The 21,840-nt window shown below is 31.0% G+C and overlaps 1 long non-coding RNA gene across 6 annotated transcripts in view; it reads right to left on the bottom strand.

Annotated features, from left to right (window-relative positions):
• LOC136983600 (uncharacterized) overlaps nucleotides 1–21,840 on the bottom strand; it is a 42,037-nt gene that overhangs the window by 7,195 nt on the left and 13,002 nt on the right. For 2 of the 6 annotated variants that reach the window (XR_010882069.1, XR_010882067.1), the window contains exons 3-4: nucleotides 16,546–16,656; nucleotides 16,233–16,473 (exon numbers count right to left, since the gene is read on the bottom strand). This is a non-coding gene — a long non-coding RNA (uncharacterized lncRNA). Of the gene's footprint in view, nucleotides 1–14,910; nucleotides 16,474–16,545; nucleotides 16,657–21,840 lie in introns of those variants that run through there. The other 4 variants (XR_010882066.1, XR_010882065.1, XR_010882070.1 and 1 more) reach the window with 2 other exon arrangements.

Genomic DNA, 21,840 nt, shown 5'->3' with positions numbered 1-21,840 from the left:
CGTGCCGATCATCTAAATATTCTAAAACCTTTCGGGGAGAGTTTTGAATTGAAATAACGTGACTTCCGGTTTGCAAGGAAAGTTATCAAGGCCTCTTGCACCTTATTTTTGAGGCCTCGTCGTCTCCAGGGAGGCCTCAAAAATTACGTAGCAAAACAAATAATATATCTCTAAAAATTTAGTGAACGTTTAAAAAGTGTATATTATAAAGAATAAAAAAAAAAACATATTATTACAGTATTTCGGGATTTTATTGTATTTTTAAAATAGAAAAAAAAAAACACTTACATAAAGGCCCTTATAACAAAATTGAGCCTGGGGCATCGAAGGGACATAAACCGCTATTGTATTTAGTAAATTAAAACTACACTAGTACTTTATACTTCTAAATTATATAATAATAAATTACTTATAAACACAGTACACATAAACGCGTTTATTTGGCCCGGCACAATTTTGGGACAAAATGACGCCCCCTAGCGAAAGTAAACACACTTATTAAAACGTAATAAAATACAGTTAAATATTCATTAATTAAATTATTGATAAAGTTGAAAACACATACGATTAGATGTATTTTTAATAGACGAAATAGTCCGTTTGGCTACGAGTAATGCACCGCGACCCAATTTATATTAGATAAGTTACCGAGTATACAAAGTATAAGAGTAAATAGGCGAGAATATTTAAATTTGATTATGTTAGCACTTATAAATAATTACTCGGATCCGCTGTATTTGCAATAACATTTAGTTATTTTTAAGCTGGCAATCATTACTAACATCACAAAGAACGAAAAGAATCGATAGGACAACAAGGCACCACTATTGTCGGTTTTTTTTTATACTTACAACGTACAAAATAAAATTTATTTTTAAAAAGTCGATAAAACCCTATACTGTATTTCGATTTTATATAATCGAAATATAAATTTTTTAAATGAGTTTTTATTTATTAAATAAAAATTATTTTATCTTTAACCTATTAAAGATTATTTCCGCGTGGATAGAGTTTAACTCCTATTGCATCTGTTATAAATACGGTAGACTCTTGATAATCCGGTCATTTCTTGAGTGGAGGAATGCCAGATTACTGAGTGTATGGGACTGAAGGCAATAAACCACGTGGCCCGTACTGATTATTCTTGATGCTGTATTTTTTCATTGTTAAATTATGCACAGGGATACAGTAATTGCGAGTTTAATTTAATTTAATTTATTATTAAAGTTAATGTTACAGTTTATTTTATGTATTTAAAAAAAAAATAATAAACATGAATAAGAAAAAGATATTTTGAGGGGGTATGCCGGATAATTAAGAGGCCCGATTATCAAGGGCCGGATTAGCAAGAGTGTAGTGTAGTTACATTTCTGCTTCTCAGTTTAATACAAAATATAAAGGACCCACCAGTGGCCAAGCGGTCTTCGTACCCTGAACACTGGGAGTTCGGTCGTGAGTTCGCGCCTCGCTGGCCACGTGTAGTTTTCCGGGTTTTCTCCACGTCTGTAATGCCTAAATAGGGGCCAGTTTCCCTTAAAAAACCTCCCGAAAGGCATCGCCCAAGTGTTGCGTTGCTATAACTTAACAAGCAAACAAAATATAAAGAGTAAAATGTTTTAGTTAAAAAAAATAAATAAATTTTTAAACTTTTAGAAGTGAAAAGTAAATAAATACTGTCAAAACTACATATTTTATGATAAGTAATATGCAAAACAATTCTGGTACCCTAAAGGATTAATTAACATTATTTTACAAGATAAACGTAAATAAAAATGTCATTTAGTTAGTTTTTAATAGATTAAATACATCTAATTAGTTATTTATTTATTTTAAAAAGGCAAAGAACAGTTTTAAAAATAAATAAAATTTAAATTTCAGTTTTGTACTGACTGGAGACGGCAAGGCAACGCGTGGGCAATCTGCCTGGGGTAATGCCTCCCGAGAGGAGTTTCTACGAGAAATTGACCCCTATTTAGGTGTTGGACACGTGAAGTTTTTCGGATTTTCTTCACGTGGCATGTGTTCAGAGTTTTCATCCACTCAGCCATCTGTGGGTTCAATTTTAATTTTAATAAACTAAACTTCAGCCGAACGAAAAGTTAAATGACTTTTTTAAAAAAACAACATAAAACTCCTTTAATCATTATATAGTATTTACGAAAGAAATTAAAAAAATGAAATTTATATAAAGATGCATTTCGGCAATAGCCCTTCAGTTCTAGTCTTGTTTATTTATTTATTTTTCTTCTAATAAAACATGATTTAAAGAAATTCTGTTCGTACAAAGTACAAACAGAAATAATCACTTCCATTTCGATTTTTGTACCATGATTTTTACTGTCACATCTTGCTAAATTTCTCACTTCTCACGCCATCGCATCTCCAATCACTGTCGATTCTAACAAATAAATAAAATATAAAATTTGACACTTGATTGCTTCTTGTTCTCTTTTTGCTTGTTTGGCTATCGGTAATAAGGCACAGATTTGCCGTAGACAACTTATCATACGGGAACACCATTGTTATGATTACACACACTTCGTTATTTAAAGAGGAATTTAAATATAGAATTATTCAGAAAATTCGGATCCGGAGGGATCCGGATTCGAATCCTCCTCAGATGTAATTTTCTCGAGTAATTTGGGTCAAATTTCCTATCTCATTTATGATGACCATTCTGTTTCACATCAAAGCTGTTCCTATTATAACCGAAGTGGGAAGACGATAAAGCCAACTTTCTGATGAGGCCTCGAAGGAAAACCGAAGCCTAAAGAAAAATACGTTAATTAATGAAAATTTACGGTAGTAACAGAAATATTTCAACTGTGTAAATTACGTTTAATAAAATAAATTATATCATCAAATCTGCAATTAGTCTATATAATTTTATTACTAGCTAGTAGATTCGTACGAATAGCCAGATAGGGAATGATGTGAGAGTACTTTCGCTTTCAATATAATCCTCGTTATCAATTATAATAACTCAATTAATTGAAGAATTAAAATATAACAAAATGTATTATCGCACGAATACGATAATATTACTTAAAGGTTACAATATATCGTCTATGATGTTCGGTACGTGTACACTACTTCGATACTGATGTAGTACCGAATATCGATTGCTCTATACCAATGACCCGAATGAGAGTAACTTTGTTCGAACTTTATCACGCAGGCTATAAACGTATAATAATAAACACAACTATACAATGTTTACTAAATATTTAACTAATTTATTGTAAAAGCACAAAGAATGGTGTGGTGCCGCCATTTTCTGGAAATTATGTAGTTTGAAAAACGCGCTTCTTATTTCCCTCGAGCGCGGTGGCATTTGTTCTCGTGTCTTATTAACAGATAATTTCGATTGTTTGACAGGCTGATATTCAGTTTTTTTAAATGATGATTGCAGTATTTTTATCGAAATTTAACTTAATGAGTAACCTACCTTTTGAAAAATCGCCCAGGTTGTTTACATGTCCACCCTTGGTCATAATAGCTGCAGTTAGTATTGAAGAAAGTAAACCTGTTCATTGGTCTCTAGAATGCCTAAAGTAATGTAAACGCAAAGAAAAGGATATTTAATTTCATTATCATTTATAAAATAATTGATTTTTTGTATCTTAAAACAATTTGTTTTTTTAATTTCCAAAAAAAGAAAAGGTTTGTAGTGATTTTCAATAAGCAATTATTTCATTTTCATTGACACTAAAACAGCATTTCTCATTGGTTAATGGTTGAAAATTTTTATTTTAAAAGGGAAGGGAAGTAAGTTATTAACTTCGTACGCTTTTAATATGGCACAAAATTACTGTCAAAAATGAACTGTTTTTTATGGTTCCAAATGAATGAAGTATCTAATTATTTTTTCCTCGTTACCAGAAACCAAAGTTCATTGTCCTCAAAAAGTTTATGAAAATTCCATAAAATGGCACCAGGTAAATAAATTCTATAAAGATTGACATGGCCATAGTCACATCACTTACCTTATACATATATATTTAATATTTACATCAAATTAATCTTCTAAAAGTATACAAAAAGTATTTGCATATATAGAATGATTCAGAAGAGAGGTATCAAACGTCAAAAGCTTATAGAGGGGTTGAAATAGAGAAACTTTAGAGTAGGAACCTATGTTTGCTGACGTAATCCTCAATCACTACAATCCAACTAATACAAGGAACTATACCGCGGACAGTACGACATGCATGACAACATAAAACATGCCAACGAACGAACGTTTAATAACGAAACAATGAGTACATACAAAATGTGCTGTTCGAATTTGGCGATTTCCACATTCAATGCAGGCATTGCAACTTCAAAGGAAACTCTAAAACACCTTCTATTCCAGGCATTTCTGTGACCACGTCAATTACTAAAGAATTCTGGCTAACAGTGTTTACGGTTGTCTGGTAAATGAGGCTTTTGATATGCCCCCAAAAGAATTTTACATTAGACGACTTGTATTGACTCGGGATTAAGCTTAGGCCAGCCAACACAGGTTCGAAAGTTGCTCCAATTCAACTTTCTATACGCTCCCGACGTTTAAGACCAACCTTCTGAATCACATTTTGCATTACTTTTTAGAAAATTAAGTCGTCAGTAAAAGTTTTAAGCAATTATTTAAATTAGATATTTATACATCTAATTTTTCCGAAAATCTAACCAATATTGTATATATTTAAGTAATTATTTTCATTTATGTATGCCACTCTTCGACCATTAAATGACTTCAATCACTTAATAGCGTATTTTCTTGCTATTTTAGTACAAAATTAATCCATCCGATTCCACAAAATACACGCTCAAAAATGTCCGGGGAACAATTAGTATGCTGGACTCCGGTGTTTTCGGTACTCCCCGTGCAGCTAATGCCATCTGTTATCTAAAATTCAAAATGGAAGCATATTGAAATTTAATTTTTAGATGATTTAATAGTAAAATATATTTCGTACTTTTGTTATTCCGAGTAGAAGCATTAGAAACCGAGTTTTGTTATTCCGTGAGTCGAGTAGAAGCATTAGAAATAAAACATAATTCGATCGAAAGCGAATTCGATTTGTTACTTTGTTTTGAGAATGATACAAAAATAGTGACTTACTCCAAAATTGATTTTATTTTCGTACACTGCGATATTAACTAAGCAAAATAAAAATATTTATAATCTATTTACGACTATAATACGATTCTAAAAATATATTTATTTTTATATTCAATGGTAAGATGTCTTAATTTTATCTGATTAATTTCCTTAATGATACTTCCTTTATATGTTGAAATTACTTTAAAGTAAAATTATCAAATTAAACACATAAGATAAATAAATATCCTCATTAAATTTCGTAATGAAGGTTTATTTTGATTCATATACAGTAAAAACCTGTGTAAACCGGACTCTTAGTTTTTCCGATTTGACAGGTTTCCGCTTTAAACAGGTCTTTTAAACAGCGAGAATCGTTGCCTTCCGAAAAATTTTCCCCGTTTATGCACGTTTCCGTTTTAAACAGGTTTTACTGCTAAACTTTTAAAATTTGTGTATCATTAACTTAAATTTTTAGAGCCTTCCCAACATTTTCAGAACCTTTGCTCTATGACATCATGATCCCTATAATACAGACACCAACATCTTTGATTATTTCTTGCCTTTGATCATTACATAAGTTTAGTATGTGAAACCTGTGTAAGCCGGACTCTTACCGTATGGAATATTTGGTAGGTTTTTGTTTTAAGCAGGTTTTATTCTATACGTCTTTTATTTTTACCTATAAAAATCAGCAATGATCATTATGTAATCTGTATAGAACGAAATTTAACTCGTAAACAATACCACCCGATCTTTGTAATGTACAGTACAATAAAACCTGTTCCAAACGGAAACTTGTGTAAACGGGGTAAAATGCTTCGGAACGCAACGATTTTCGGTATTTAAAAAAAAACCTGTTTAAAGAGGAAACCTGCCAAACCGAAAAAAATTCGGTACCATGCGAGTCCGGTTTACACAGATTTTATTGTATACGAATAAAAATAAAACTTCATTAAGAAGATACAGTAAAATATATAAAATACAGAGCAAATTTTCACTTTAAAATTTTCCAAATTATACATACGTTATTATTTTGTAATTACGTTTTCCAAAATATATTACATAACATTTTGGAAAACAAACACTACAGAAACAGATTAATGTAATCTATTGAAAGACGAGTTTATAAATATTATTTTAACTTGTGATTAATTTTAGCAAGGAATCACCTAATATCACAGAAATACGAAATCACAAAATTCCAATTTGAGGGGGATATTTAGGATAATCGCTGTAAAAAGTATTAAGAAACAGATCGGAAATCTTCAAATTATTATTATTTTTTCAATATAAACTTAGAAAATTCTTGAGAATTTCTAAGATATTAACTTTCTTCTGTAAATGGAATTCCGCACTTTACTAATTAAATAGATCGATAAAGCAGTAATTAAAAAAAAAAGTTAAAACGGTAAAATTTCAATGATTCGAATGAGTCATACAACAGAAAAAACAGAAATTTAAACAGACAAATTGAAAGAATTCAAAATGCTTTAAAAATTAATATAAATTTATTATCGTGATTAAGATATGTATTTGTATATTAATGGAATGATTACCAATTTAATGAATTAGCCAAAAAAAATTAGCGCCTGTAGAACGAGAAAGAAAGGTTATACAGAACTGAAAAGGTGAAAAGATTTATTGATCAGCTCGAAGGGCAGCGAAACAAAACCTTTGGAATGGAATTTTCCACAAATCTATACAAACTTTTAACACAACTTTTTATATCTATTTATAAATTGTTTCCTACGTCAAAGAGAAACCTTGCTGGCGACGGAGCTGCGCTACGAATGCTGTCTTGGCTACAGGCAGGGCACATCCAACTTGTTTGAACCGGTCACGTGCTCTTACAGATGATATTGTCTGATTGACTAAGACCAGAAGTCTGGAATTTCCTGATGAAACGGCTGTGTACGACATAAATTCCACCGGTGGTTTTATTAGAAGATAAAATCATAATGGAATCTGCTATATGTATAATATTCTTCGTTTGTACGCTTACTCGTTGCAGATTTGTTACATTGCTAATTTGCCATTGTTTGTATTTAATTAAACTCTTTCTACCGTCGTTGTTTCGAATTTAATCCCAAGCGTCGGAACAGAAAAACACTTTAAAATAAGTGAGAATAGTAACTGGGCAGTGCCATAACATTTTGGAACATTTCATGCGGAGTTTTCAAAAATTTATATTAATTTGCGGTTTTCTCTTCCGATGTAAACAAAGGTAGACGCTATTTTTTAAACTGAAGAGTCGACGATAAAAAATATTCAAATCAACTAACCATTATGGTGTAGAAGGATGTGGAAAATGTTTACTTAATGTGTGGACCTGATTTACCGGAAGTTACATTTGGAAAGGCGCTCGTAAACGAGAGAATTCGCGCAAAGAAGAAATACATAAAAATTCGAATTTATTAACCAATTAAGAACGTTAGTTGGCAAAACTGAGCTTTTAAAAATTCAAAATGATAGTTTGTTAGAGAAAAATTAAGCAAAGAGTTGCGTAACTTTCCCGGCAAAAACATTTGAAATTGTGGTGGTGCCACTATTATGATATTTTATTTCAAAACTTTTTATACTTATTTATTATTATAGAATAGCAAAATACAGTAGAGCATCGATTATCCGACTTAACTGGGGACTGGGGTTGGTCGGATAAATGAAAAGTCGGATAACCGAAAAGCATGAAAAAATACATTATTAGTATAGTGTATTAGGCCTGGTTTAAATACTAGCCTCCTTTTCATGGTCGAGCCAGTGCTGCCAGCTAAAACACGCAAATATTTAACAAAAATAATATTAAAGTAACTAAGACATAACCAAATATTGTAGCGCCACATCACTAGCGGACATTTGAATTTGCCGAATAGAACGCGGTCGGTTAACCGATAAGTCGGTTAATCGGGGGTCGGATAATCGATGCTCTACTGTAGTTAATTTTAAAACTAGAGGTGAGTTTATAAAAGAAAAAAATGTAAATACCAATGAGTAAATTCTTCATTAAGTCCGACCCCACTCTAGATACGACACCTGACCCCTCTCCATCTCCCAATTCCTTCGACCTTTAACCACAAAAATTTAATAGCATCAATCCTCTAACACACAAACCTCTCCGCAAAATTTCAGAAATTTTCGACAAAAGGCTGAATTATTAAACTTCAAAGTGGGTGAACAAAATCGTGCCCCCACACAAACACATACTAACATCCATACAAAAAAAAAACCTGAATTGTTTTACATTTCTCGACGTTTAAAGGTCACCGAGGTCCAAAAGCGTAAAAATATTGAGACGTCTTTTTTGACCGATCGCCATACTTTCCCTCTGTTATGTATAACAGTCGGAAAAAGTGTAAACATTCGATTGAAACTACTAGATAGACTAAATTATATATATATAAAGTTTACTAATCGTATTTTAAAATTATTTTGCACGTTTATGATTTTTTATATTAAGCGCACAGTTTTTTAAACGAGTACCCACGGATACGAGTACACGATTACCCGTGTATACCCGAGTGAGTGTTCAACATTTGGTACTACCTCCCACCTCATAAGTCACGTGATAACTCGAAGCTTTTCAAAGTGCAACATCCAGAAAAAGAGACTACAGTAGAGCGTCGATAAGTGGAACGTCGGTAAGTGGAATGGCCGGAAAGTGGAACGATTTTCAGTCGGACTGTGTCGTGCTGAATCGAATGTTTTTGATACTAAATTTACTTCTAAAGTATAATTTTCATGTTTTTTTTATATTCTTTAATGTATTTATTTTGTTTGTACAAAATGCAGAAATAATTTTTAACGATACGATAGCCTCGATGATTATTATAAAAATTTTCGTTAGGCTTAAAATCGACGAAAATTCAACAGGAAACGATACGCAACGGAGAAAAATTTGAACATCGGACAGGTTAATGTATTTTTTCGTACAAAGTCGGAAACTGGAACAAATCATTAACTGGAAGGACCCCAGTCCCCAATTGGTTCCACTTATCGACGCTCTACTGTATTTGCAGAGCGATTTAACATGAGCGTTCTAAAACATGAATTAATTAATGACGTAACACATGATACTTTGTAGTCAAAAATGTTGCGTCGCTTGCAACTGTCGTTGCAAGCGACGCAACATTTTTGCCGAAAAAAGCAAGAATAGCCAGAACAGTGATCCGTTCTGCATTTGTTCATTTGTTCTGCAGTGTTCATTTTTGAAGCAAATTAACATCAATTTTAAAGGAATATTTTACTACTCATCATTTGAAACGTTCGTTATTGTGGTTTTTTTCTCCTTGCCTTGTTTAGAGCATTGCAACGTCAGATTTTTTAAAATCTACAAATGCTTCTGGTAGATTAACAACGTCGGTTTTCTATTGAAACTCTCAAATATATTAAACTATAAATTTAAGTTTTATATTAAATATTTTGAAAGCCAAATCTTACAAAATCTATTAATATATATTTATGTTTTCCACAATGATTTGAAACATTCGTTTCGTACTAAAAGTGATCGTCAGTGTTAAATGAATTATTCGGGCCTCTAGTTTTCGCAATGCTCTTTATTATCACGTTAAATCACACGAGATCAGGCATACAATCGTTGCGCCACCTGCCTGTAATTATGCTCTGACGTGTATGAACTTCTTAATTGACAATAAATTGGAAAATACTAATGTAACAATTTCTCGATAACACACGATTCCGCATATAGACCTATAACAAATAGGTTTTTCGTTAGTCTTAAATACATTAAGAAAGAAATATTTAAAGCTCGTGAGGGATAGAAAATAATGAAAGGTTACTTCATGAAAAAATTCGACTACGTTGAAAATCTGTATTCTCTATTATTCAAACTAATCATATTCATTTGTATTCGCTGCGTCGTACTATGTAATCTTGTTTAAATTTAAATAAATAAATATGTGTTTTCTTTACTCTGAAAATAATAATACCAGTACTCTGTATGAATGTTTCTGAAATCTCATTAAAATGAATTTCTAACACATTTGTTATTATTATAATTATTTTTTTTTTTTTGTGAGAGGCTGAAAACTATCATGGAATGACACAGCAGAATTTTTTTCAACAGCAAAATGAGAAAACGAATAGTTTCTGTATTCTTTTAACTTAAGAAGATATCGAAGGAAAGTTTTTTCCACTCTCTTCTAACATTTTCCAATAATTCGGTATCGTGATAGAATACGTTGGTAAAATAATTAAATAAGAACGCGCAATTATTTATTGTGACGTCGTTACAATGCCGGGCTGCAAGTTTTAATCATATTTTTATTTATTTCATTTAAAACTGAATACCTCAAATCAGTGTTGGCTTGATAACTTTCGGTCTAGTATTTATATAGTTAATCGGGGCCTCCTGCTCCTAATCTTCTCTTGTTTCGACTTTCATCTATCTAACACCATTCTCGAGATTAAGGAAGGACAGACAGACAGACGACAGTGGGAATTTATAGGTCTACAATTTTTTTCAAATTGCAGCCCAATTAAAGATTTCGTATAAAGGTACATTTTTAAAGATTTGAAGATCCTTACATATATAAGAATCTTCATAAAATGGATAGGATAAGTGAGGGTGAGACGTGGAAAAAAGTTCTGGAAGTTGTACTTGCAAAAATAAATTTTATTTTAAAAAAACTGACCGAATTGGAGTTTTATTATCATACCAAACAACACAATAACGAGCAAAATAATAGTGTTTTCCGAAAAAATATATATATATAATTATCATCTAATTCATCATCTCACCCTTAGAGGTGTAGGATAGTTGGTTAACAGTAGCCTATATTGAGCCCTCTACCAGAGTTTACTCTGTTATTTTTGACCGATTACAAGTTAGACACATTACTCAAGCTTCTAAAGTATTGTATACGAGAAACAAAAATGGTCCGCTAATGTTGCCTTAAGATTTTCCAGGCTACAATAAACATAAACACGTGTAAAACGTTAGATTTTTTTTTACTTATTTTTACAGCATTTGCCTGTAAATGGCTCACACAACAAGCGTGGCTTTCAACTACACAATATATCAATACGAGGCGCTACTTTTTAGTTTATACAGCAATTACACGTGTTCACCACCTCATATATCCTAAATTAAGTTTTAATAAATTAATTTTTGTACAAAGTTTATAATTTAAAATGTTTTAAAATTAATTAAGATTTATTTCGTATGTTTTTTTAAATTAATAATTAAGATATATTTAGAAAAATAAATATAAACTGTCTATAAAAAGAAGGTCAGTGCCACTGTAATGTTGCTGTGAATAAAATGAATAAAAGATGACTGAATTTGACAGATCTTTGTCTTAATTTTTACTAATTTTAAACAAGTTCGTGTAACTTATTGAATGCAGGAAGTAAACCGAAATATATTTACGGCATTATGATTTTTCGAATTCATATTAACGTTTAATAACTTAAAGAATTATTAAACGTTCATAAGAATAATAATAAATTTTTAATGACTTACCTTTAAAAATATTAAAATAAAATAAAAACTCTAATAATAGCAGCTGAAATTAAATAGAAAAGAAATTAAAAATACAAAATGGTTCTATAATTGGTATTTACAAATGTAAATCGCAGAAAAAAATTTTTCAAGAGGTAGATCAGTCAATTTCTAAAAGATTAAATTTACTTTTCTTGTTAACTCCAGAATTTATTCAGAATTCCAAACATTGGATAGCCTTAATTAAGATACATGTTAGTAAAGTCAAATAAAACTACGAATGAGATTTAAGTATACAATTCTAAGCGCTCGTATACGGATAATTTTAACATTAATGCCGAATAATATTCTGATAGATTAAATGGTGGTTAATAAATGTAACGAAATATAAAGCGTGCAAAACGTATTAAGTTTAAAAAATGAGCTATAATACTAGAAATCATTAACTAACTTCAGATTACAAGGCAACATTCTGAACAATCTCTTATCTGCAACCACAAACCAGGAACTTGTAGAGAAAATGAATCATTATCTAATTAATTTCCTCCGAAGGTTATTGAGCTTTTGTTGAAGGGAAGAAAATTACAAAACGAAAAAATGATACAAGAATTTTCGATAATGCCTTGACGGAAATATTTCAATGACAGTATTATGTAGGTTGAAATTCCAGATCACGAGTCCATTCTCTCGTACTTACCGCTTCGAGAGCATAATGAAGGGGGGAAAAAAGAAAGAGAATGTGACCAAAATGTCACTTAAGAGGTGCATAAGTAAAGTAATAATATATAATTGGGAATTATTAAATGGAATTGACATTGTCCTTATTGCTCAAGACCATGCAGGTAAATATAGTTAAAAATACTACTTTAATTCGGCAATTTCTTTGTTTTGTCTCCCTTTTGTTTACATTGTAATTTTAATCATTATATAAATAAAATATGAAAAGAATTCAATTTGAGAATTTCGAAATTACCTTCAAGAATTTATAAATTCGCACTTTACAAAAAAAGAAACAAAAAAAATACGTCAGCGTAAAATATATTCTTGGAAAGAATTGATCCGTTTATAACAAATGAATAAGAACCTTTCAAGATTGATTGTAGTTATCATTTTTGAAAACATTACTTAAATGTCATTACGAAATACTGATGTAATGTGTGTATATATAATAATAATAATAATTTTTCATGCTCACTTCAACCCTGTAGTATATTTCAATTCGAAATGTCTATAAACAGCAATAATTCTAAAAAATGGTTATATGTCATATCGAATACAAATTCTCCATTTAAGTCCGGGTTATTTTAGTCACGTGGGTCAAGAGGAAACAATCAATAAAACGTAGAAAATCCTCTTCTAATATCTTCTACAGACCACGCACATATAACGACATTCGCGATACGAACGGTGATTGATTGATTAGATGGAATAACAATTAAAGAGCACGTGATATAACAAAATAAAAAAGGACTTTGCCAGAACTTTAATTAATTTTTTTACACTACGAATTGTTAAAGTATTAAGCGAGACGTGACGAAAACAAATTAAAGTTTAATTTATTTACTTAAATAATAATAATAATAATAATAACAATAATAAAAATTGGAATAAACGTTAGTTGCAACATGTTATAGGTCAAATCAGGAAGTGAAGTTGAATATAAATTTACTTACTTTACAATAACTTAAATTATACTATGAATAATTTATAGTTACATACATAATTTAAGCTAGAATAATATCGCAGAAATGACGTTTGATCAATTGAGCAAGTGCATCGTTTCGGACTTCTCTATGAATAACGAATGTTTAAAACGATAACAATCCGGTTGAAAAGTGAAATTTTATCAAATTTAAAACAATTTTTCTGTTTTTTTCCAGTGTGTCTTAAATACATTTCAACGAAAAACGAAGAATGAAATTGGAAAGGATTTAAAGAAAATGGAAGTAAATCATTTCCAATTATTTCTTATAATTGAATCTATTAAAGAAATCCACCGAATAAATCAAAAAATCAATATAAAAAAAATTAAACCACTCTTTTACCACTGACTTTTGAAAACTAATAACATTAATAAAATCGTTTTATGACATTAAATAAAGCCAACCTCTATAAAAATAAATTTCAAAAAAAAAGAAAAGAAACTGTTTATTGAAATTTCAATGTTGCTCCGATATTTATCAACAATTTAAAAAAGAAAAAAAAAAGAAAATTATTTTACGAATGACACAAAAATATGATATATCTTTTGGAAAAAAAAGGAAGAAAGAAAAGTTCTGCTTTCATCTGTAGATCGCAAATGTTTTGGACAAGTATCTCTGAAAGAACAAAGTTGAATTTCCTCTTCCTGGCAAACTTTCCTGATCTTCCCATCGGGTGGTGTGACAATGACAGACGTGGAACCGACAACAAAATAACTATAAATAGTTATAAATGCGGTCACGTGAAGTGAAATAAAAATTTATAACCCTTAGTAAAATATGAAATATTTCTACATAAATCATACCAATGCATATTCTACATACCCGAATGCAGAAAAGGGGGAAAATTAATTCCTTCGATCTTTTACAAGTAAATTAAGTGTTGAATCACACTTAAATTGAAGATACGTCTCGTCCTTCGTCGGTAACTTCCAGGAAACAATTTATTAAAAGGTTCTTCGAATGTTCGAATATTTAAAAAAACGAGAAGTGCTTTCAATTGTTAAACAATTAAGTCGGTGACGTCACTTGCCTACCAAAAACTTAATCAATTTGAAGTTGTTTAGTCGCCTAGCAACGTTCGCCGACTCTTTAGTTATTTAAGTACAAAATATGTCATCTTTGAGAAGTTTTAAAAAGGAACGTCACCGTAAGCCATTCTTATACAAAAGAACTTTGAAGAAAAACTTAATATGTAAATTTATGGGGGATTTGCACGGTAATTTTAACTGGACAGCGACAATACGTCGTAAGATCGAACGTCATATCCGTTAAAAACTCGAAAATACCGTTGTAGACGTAAGTATGCGGATAAAGGAATTACGTACTATAGGCCTATTAAATTCGATTCAGTTATTTATTTAAATTAATAAAATAGTAATTACTTCCTATGCCGTCATATACTTTATTGTTAGAGTAGGGTTGTGCAATACACAACCTTCTGCAACGGCAGGATACGGTTAGGAGTCAATACGACGTAAGTCCATCAAACTAATACGTAATTCTTAAATTATTAATAATAAAATAAAATTCACATTTTTTTCAACAAATTCTCGGAAATGGGAGTAAAAAATCTATTTGCTTGTTAATCTAGACGAAAACTTACGGTTAATGAAAGTTTTTAAAAAAGTGGGAAGAAAATCTGAATTAATATCTGTGAGGTTATTGATCTTTACTTATGAATTTTTCAAAACTTTAAAAAGAAATCTTGAAGAAATAAACAGATTAACATTAAAGAAACGATCGTTACATCCCACGTGTATAAAATTCGAATGTCGAAGAATTCTCGAGGGAAGCAAACAAATGGATTTTTTTCCTAATCAAGGACGATTCACTTTTTAATGTTTAAAGTTCTTCGTGTAAGTCGATGGGAATGACATAGTTTGGTAAAGAGGATGCTGACCCGTTATGCCAAGCGAAATTCAATTGATAACGGTTCACTCTGTTAGAGAAAATATTATTTCTTCGTCTCATTTCTTTCGAGACGCCACATTTATCAAAAACACGGCGCCTGTAAAATTTCCTAACCACCAAATCGAACACAACTCTGTTAAATATTTTTCCTCTCTCGAATTTTTACACGGATTTAATTATTAATGTCAGCAAACACTAAGCAAAATTAATCTTAAGTAGAAAGTAGCTAGTGTATTCTACGTTGTGTGACGTAGAAAAGCTCTTCTGTCCTTTGTCCGCCACCAGATAAGGGTGACGTTAAAATTAATGACTCGGGTCGATGGCTAATTTGTAAAGAGAAACAAAAATAAAACAAAAAAATGGCTTACGAGTGACGTCATTTAATGGCAGGCCTGTTTGCTTCTGTATGCTGGTTATCCGTGAATTAAATCCAAAATCGAGGATACTCATAAGATTTTAACTCGTACTTTCTCTGCGTAAATAAACTTGTTAGGTATACCGGCATTGTCAGTGTCCTGGTTGCTTGGAAAGCAGTAACAAGGTCGTGACCTCAAAACTTCTAATTAAATTCAATCAAAAGAGACGTCGACCGCTCTACGACAATGAAATCGACCGACGAGAAAACTTTCGAATTTCAAGGAAAATAAGTTTTTATTGAATATTATTATCGAATCTAAATCAAATTTCTCGTGAAAAGACTCGACTTTTAACAAATTCACGGTTAAGGACATTAAAAATCCATCAGAGGATGGGCTATTTTTAGTGTCCTTGCCCAAATTAACCATCGCCAGAAAATTCCCAAGATTTTTTCCCACGTGATAAAACACTATTTAATTTCTTTTCTTTAAACGTGTTATTTATTAAATTCGATTTTATCGACTTTGAGAGAACGATACATTTTTGTGAAGTTTCCTTCACATAAATTTCGACGTAGGAATTAATTAAAAGCATTAAGCATTTTAATTGTATAAATTTTGAACATCTCCTAGCTATCAATCTGGAATGATTGCACTGTAGTAACATATAATTATGCTCGTGGGCCGAATCAATTTTAAACAGTTTGGATACTTACCGTGTCAAGAGAAATGTGTGAACGATAGATAAGATGCTTAGACCTTGAACTTTATGAAGTTTTCCCCGATGACGTTTGTCTTCATGTATTTTCAGAATTCTTTATTATATAAAGAATTGTTTAACGATTGTTTTCTTTTAATGAGTTATTTCTCCTCCTTCCCACGTATTTACAATTAATTCTTTAGTTTTCATTTAGCGCTAAAATGGTCCTTTTGGTGTTCTAAATTCTAAAAACGTAACTAAAAATTGATTTTTTCGAAGAGAAATAATAAAAAAAAAAAAAACGAAAATGCTTTGTTAGCAAAACTTACTTCAAGATAGAGATCTCGTTGCCCGAATGATTCAATGGTTTCTGATGTAAATGCCACTCAAAAATAAGCTGCACACGTATCGAAGAAACGTTCCTAAAACTTGAAAATAACCTAAAAAGATGGAAAAATATACACGAAGTAAGTTCTATTATTCAACAAATAAATAGTAATAAAACGTACTGTAAGTTACATACACACAAAGCTTTATCAGTTAACTCTATAATCCATTTTTAAACTAACGGATGGCGAACACAGATGTAAGATTTTTAATTTAATCATGTGAGAAAATCCAGTTCCGACGATTCATCGAATTATCTGCATACAGAGAAATCTGGGTCATCTTTTGACCTTACAGGGTTTTAACAATGAATTCGGTTTATGAAAAGACTAACTAAACAGTTCCTAGATTAATAGAAACGAGGACAAACTTCCGATTCATCACCGTATCGGTGTAGAAAGTAAAATTGAAGTGAATATACGTGCCTCTTTTTTTATTTTTTATTTTTTCTTTAGAGAAAAAGGGTGGGTGCGGAAATAATTGAAACGACACCGTTCTCACGAGTCAAATGGGAAAAAAGAGATCGTTTCTCTTCCGCATTCCCCCCTCGATGCAGATAAATCCTGACACCTTTTTTTCTCTTTCTCTCTCTCTCTCTCTTCCGTTTTCTCCACTTCTAATGCATCACCGGTAACATCTGCTGATGGGCATCTTGTTCCATTTACTTGTTCCGCATTTTTAGGCATAGGTCTATTAAAATATTTGATGATAAACTCATTTTTGATTAAATTACTTTAGTTAATAAACAGTAAATTTATTCCAAAACTCATCAGTATTGCCCTTCTGGCTCGTCTGCAGTTATTTTTAAGATCAAATAATACGCTTCGGGCGTCGTTTCCGGCTCGGAATATCTTCATAGAAGCATACGTTATTTCTAAGAAATTTTTTATCGATTTTTTTTCTTATAAAATGGATTATTTTGCTTAATTTATGCGCATTCCTCGCGAGATTAGTGTGATAATTCGCATCCCCCTCCAAGAATAGCGTTATGATTCGCATCAATAAGAGGAATACGTAAGCCAAAATTATGTATTCTGAAGTGTTTATCGTCCATAATGGATTTAATAAATTTTCATTGTTTATTTTTCACTTCCTGTAACCACAAACCTACATTTTACCGAAAGTAACTTATCGATATCCGCTCCATTTAGATAAATTGTACGAGATTCTCGTTTGATTCGGGACGATAAGTTGGCTAAAGGTAGATGGAGTGATGTAACGACGGAAATCGGGTTAAGACGAGTGTGACGTCACCTCGTACTACTTTCACTTATCCGGAGTTAGGTCAAGTATTACTGTTATTTCATCCTGCTTCGTAAAAACCGACCTCCTTACAAACGAGGAACTTATATAAACTTTTAACAATAAAAGATGGATGTGAGATAGTATATAGCTCGTTTATATCTTGCGGAAGATACGAAAGTTGTGGAAAATTCTTCAATTTATAGTTTTTTTTCATGAATTTCACTACTTTTGTCCTAGTAAACATACTTTTGAGTAAGCTCTTCCTATATAAAATCCATAAAATTCGTTCGATGTAACAGTATAAAGAGATGTTGCTAATGTACTCTACCTCAAGTTAAACCTTATATCATTGATATAAATATAAAATCGTGAATTTATTAATTAATTTTACTTTCTAATTGAGATTAAAACATATTTTAATAAAATTTTAAACTGTAAATTTCAATTGTAATTCTGAAAAAGAGTGTAAATTCCCCTGTACAACATTTAAATCGTAAAATTTAGGATAAAAACATCTAAATAATTTATAAAAAGTAAGAAATCTTATATAATTATCTAAATTTTAATATATATATTAATTTACAGAATTAGTTAGCGCATATAGGAAATAACGTTAGGAAGTGCAGTTTTAAGTAATACTTGAAATGTATAAATGGTTTTGGACCTCATATTTATCGATTCGAGTGAAAAGTAGAAAGATTTCGTAAAAAGTGGCCACGTGAATGATGATATAAATGGTACACAAGAAATCGAAATGGAAGTGGAAGTTAGAGATGGAAAGTGTCATAGGTCAATAAGCTTCTCTCCGATTTTTATCGATTTTTTAGAAGGGTGGAAAAAAACTCATTCCATCGAAAATTGTAGGAACAATGGAGAAGTTTTCTTATATTATTCGTCGTAAACTCGTCCATTTAATTTATCCAAATGACTCTAAACTTGGATTTTATTTAGATTAAATCGTAATAATTTACGACATAAAGTATGCCCGTGTAATACTTGCACGTTTAAGTCTAAAATCGTATTAATGCCAATTACTGTTTGATTTAAATAATTTAAATTTAGACGTGGAAAGGTGAAATGGTCTGTGGTCGTGTTTAGCGATTTACGTATTAAGAATTGATGAGAATACCAGAAAACTGAAGCGTGAAAGGTTGATACGAGTGAAGTAGTCTGGAGACTCTTTACCCATAAAGTTTCTCATCATTTATATAGTAAATGGATGAACGTCGTAAAGGTGAATAAAGCTTTCCATTAATAAACTTTAATAGTGCATGGAAAAATGTGATATAGGTTTAATATCACAGTAAAAGCAACGTTACAGATATAATATTCGATTCTGTTTTAAAGTGAAAAAAGTTAAATAATCTTAGAATTGTATGGAAAAGTCTAGTTACTTACTTATCCACGTATTTCTTTAGAGCAGAAGAGGGCAAACCCCTTGCAACTAATTTGTGCAACTCTTGTAAGTAATAACCGAAATGCCCAAAATTTTACCGATAAATAAAGTAGATAAAAAATAAATTCGCCAATCTGCCCCTTATCTTATGACTACAGTATTTATGTGTTTACTACTTGTTCAATTTCACAAATAGGTGAGTTTTTCATTGTTCGTTCAAATTTAAAATGATTAGATTACAATTTTTCTTTCTAGGGAAGAACAAAAGAGAGAAAATGGAGCAAGAAAAAGACTCTTCTATGACGAATGCCTGCCGAACAATATATATATATAAAGCACAAATTAAAGATAAAAGTAATTTGCCTTATTTGTCGAGGTATACCCTCATTAAAAGAATATAACATAAGACATTTTAATACAAAACGTTCAAATTATTTCTCTTACTTAACAACTGAGGGTATACAGAAAAAGGCAGGTGTATTACGTTAGTGTTGCAATACAATATAACACTGTAATAATTATATAAGAAAGAAAAAATCTCAAAATTTCATAAGTTCTACATAACTACATCAATTTGCCAATATTCGAAATTTTGCATGCGAAATTTTAGGTTCCACGTAGAGATCTACGTGGAACTAACTACGTAATACATATGTGTACTGTACATGTATTTTTTTGGCAATTGTTAAAAGAATAAACGGCACGTTTTATAATTTTTAAGTGCGGCTCTCAGCTGTAAATCATTGATACAATAAGGCCTCTTATCCCCAAAAGTTAGCCCACTACCGCTTTAGAGGAAGGTGAAAACTTGAACCAGTATTAAGTCGAGAAATTTTATTGAAGCTTAACAATAGATCTATCTTTATAGAACAATGCTGACATATTGGAAATACGCAACTTCACCGTTGAATGCACAAAAGTTTCAATTTTAAATTATTAAAAATTGCTATGAACTAGAATTAAGATAAATTCGAGATGAAAACTTTGTTGGATATATATTTATCTGGCGTTTTCAATCTATATAACAATTCACCACTTATCGCAAAGTAAATCTTTTAACTGACTTTTAACAATAATCGATAACATCGTTAGTTTTAATGGCAAGTCGTGCATAAAATAATCGAATATTAAATTAATTTAAGGAAAAAAATTAATAAAATGCCAAATACATTAAATCAATTTTATTGCTATAGAATATAGTCTCAATAATTGATTTTCGTGTTAATAATATATTTATTTTACGAAATCAAATATTTTAATTGCTGTATTTCACCTTCTACGTAATCATTTATCTAATTATTTTGCAAATGAAATAGATATCGAAACTTTTAGTCTACTGTCAAATGGATTATTATACGGCAATGATAAGACTAATCGACCTTACTGTTGTAATTAATAAGAATATCAGCAAGACCAGACTTACGTGTTAGACGTGGTAAACTAGACAAGCTTACAAGCCCGGATCTACGCGGTTCCAGAAATTTGTAAATTCGCTTATAAATAAATAAAATTTTATGTATAATATAAAAAATTATATGGTAAAAACTCGACATAAACATTCGGAACTTCTCCAAGAATAAATAAAATGATTGGGCCATTTTTTGGAGAGATCCAGATCACGAGTTTTGCTGAGCCCAAAATTTCCTTAATTTGGCATTACATATCGGCCATAAAATTTACAAATCTCTAATTTTTCCGGATTTGAAAGAAAAAAAAAAAACTATTCATAGAAGACTAGTGATAGACTAACTGATACATAGACGACAGAAAGACGGTAAAGACATCAGTTTGCTACGCTAGAAGACCGGGTATTCGAGTCCAGGGTGTCTAGTCTTGAGTTATATGAGATGTGTTGAGATTAGACTTCTCATGAACTCATTCAGTGAATATGGACGACTTGATACCACGTGAAACTCGTATAACTCGAGATTAGGCACTGTGGTCGGTTCAGAAATTTTCATACGTGGATAGGCCGAGTGTTGAGGTACAGTACAGTAGTGTCTTATCCTTCACCACTTGGCCATCCAGTTATAGCCCTGGCCGAACCATAATAAGTGGGTATTAAGAGAACTTTCTTGGCTTTCTTAACGCTCGCAGGATAGTAAAAAAAAATGCTACTATTGTTAAAATCAGAGTAAAATCGTACAGAGTTTTAAATTTATTATTATTAACGAAGAAAAAAATCAAAGATTGTGATATTCTGGAAAGATATCAAAATTTCAGAGAAAGAAACGAAATACTATTTGTGTGTAGAACTGAAACTTACGACCGAAATAGGCTACTTGGAAGTATTAATTTCTCGGAATGATGGTTTTAAACCATTTACTTATTTAAAATAACTAATAACTAATACCTTGATTGATAATCTAGTTTTTCTGTGTAACAAAATGAAAATCACCGACAGTAGAATTCACGTAAAACTGTTTAACTCCATTATTAACTCATCGTTATACTATGCAACTCCAAATTGGCCTTGGATTACATCTACAAACTTGAAGAATTTCACATTATCTTTCTTCGAAATCATTAAGGCATCAATTCAACCCTCTATCTACAGACAAATTGGACTTAATAAAAAAAAAGAATTTTTGCACAA

This window comes from Centruroides vittatus, unplaced genomic scaffold, assembly GCF_030686945.1.
Source record: "Centruroides vittatus isolate TY-2023 unplaced genomic scaffold, ASM3068694v2 contig_884, whole genome shotgun sequence".
Classification (NCBI taxonomy): Eukaryota; Metazoa; Arthropoda; class Arachnida; order Scorpiones; family Buthidae; genus Centruroides; species Centruroides vittatus.
The sequence above is the reverse complement of the archived record's forward strand: the minus strand, read 5'-3'. Positions and strand labels throughout refer to the sequence as shown.